The sequence below is a fragment of the Palaemon carinicauda genome, chromosome 19, assembly GCF_036898095.1.
Source record: "Palaemon carinicauda isolate YSFRI2023 chromosome 19, ASM3689809v2, whole genome shotgun sequence".
NCBI classification, from domain to species: domain Eukaryota; kingdom Metazoa; phylum Arthropoda; class Malacostraca; order Decapoda; family Palaemonidae; genus Palaemon; species Palaemon carinicauda.
In genome coordinates this window covers 10,175,087-10,177,036 of record NC_090743.1, presented here as the reverse complement: position 1 = coordinate 10,177,036, position 1,950 = coordinate 10,175,087, and positions in this window count along the sequence as shown.

Below are 1,950 nucleotides of genomic sequence, written 5' to 3'. Positions count from 1 at the left end.
TGCTGATGTGTGGGAGAGCCGTTAGGTTGTAACTGAGAGGTGAGGTGAATGCAACTGACTTTATTTCAATGGATAGCAAGTTTATATACAACCTGTTGAGGACAAGGTCACCAAAATCAAACAAAATGATTCATGAACAGTCAGGCTTAAAAAGTTGTGTTAACTGTGAGGTGTAGAGCAAGATATACAATAAAAAGAAAATACTGTTACAGTATATGAGCATGTTCTGGAACACGTGTGGTACAATGATATATATATATATATATAATGAAATTGTTTATGGCGTAAGCTTCCTATCCGCAAAGATATGGACCAGAAACGAAGCCAAGAAATTCTGGGTTTTAATGGTGAAGTGAAGTATCCCTTAGGAAGGCCAGTTCGCATCCCTCAGGAAGGCCATCCACATCAACTGGTATTGTCGTGTAAAAAAGGCCTCTTAGAGCTCATTAAATATGTCATTTATTAGCTGATAATTCTGAACCATAACATGGGAAAGAAAATCCAAGCTGGAAGGTTCTGGGTCTGAAAAGAGGAAACGAAGATAGTACGACTCCCTCTGTTCTGATTTAGCTGTTATCATTGTTGAAGGAATGGAGATTTATCAGCCCAGTGAGTCAACCTTGACTCTTACAGAGCTGGTCTCTGATTCAGCTGTGATGACTGAAGAGTGTGTAACCTGTTTCTCAGGTGCTGGAGCAGTGAATACCACGAGCTGTTTAGGTAATGTGGAGCTACTAGCACAGCTACCCCTGCAAAATCCTGAAGGATATTCAAAGCCTTTGAAATAAAACTTGTAGAAAACAGAGAAAGTGAGCTTCACTCTATGAATTCCTCTACTCAACCTGCTCCAGAATGCAAGTAGCTAGCACATGGCGCCTCACCTTGAATGTGATTTTAACAAAGTTCTGGAAAACCTTGTAACTTGGGCTACAGAATAACTTTGCCATTGCTGAGGTGGTCAACTAGGATCCCCCTGCAGCTTCCACTTCTAGACCATGGAACACTAGATCAAACAACGTCTGTGGGGCACTAAATTCTGCTGTCCCAAGATGGTCTAGAACGGAAGAAAAGCCATCACCCAGTTGGTCGTTACCTAATTGAGCATCCCATTTCTTAGGGAGAAAAATTCCACATAAACCTATAAAGTTATGTGAGTTCTTTGAACTTTGTAGGATACACCCATAAAAAGGGACTAAAGTTGTTGGACAAGGTAAAGTCTCTATTTAGCAACATCTCTCATTGATTCTGATGCCATCTCGTCCAAGAAGTTTCTTTTTTTTTTTTTGGGGGGGGGGGGGGCTGACACTGTCATTCCAAACACTGAAACATAGTAAAAGAACCTGTGGACTAGAAGAAAACCCCCAGCGTCAAAGACTGTCTCTTCCAAACTGTTTAGTACAGACTTATTCACCATCAGGATAACCTATTTCGGGGTTAGCTTGGTGCATGCTCATTGCATTGGCAACTGATGTCATTGTCACTATTGATGAGCCTATGCTACAGCGAACTTGACTAGAAATCAAGCATCTCCGTGATGTGTTATGTATAACTAATATCTAGTTCTCATTTTGTAATAATTTCTACAGATTGGTCTGTTTATTTGCTTTTGTAATATAGTCTTTAAATTATAACCAGATATTATGAACATCTTGTGTGTGTGTGCGTGTATATATATATATATATATATATATATATATATATATATATATATATATATATATATATATATATATATATATATATTTATATATATATATTTATATATATTTATGTATATATATATATATATATATATATATATATATATATATATATTTATATATATTTATGTATATATATATATATATATATATATATATAGAGAGAGAGAGAGAGAGGAGAGAGAGAGAGAGAGAGAGAGAGAGAGAGAGAGAGAGAGAGAGAGAGAGAGCTTAAATCATATTAGTGGTA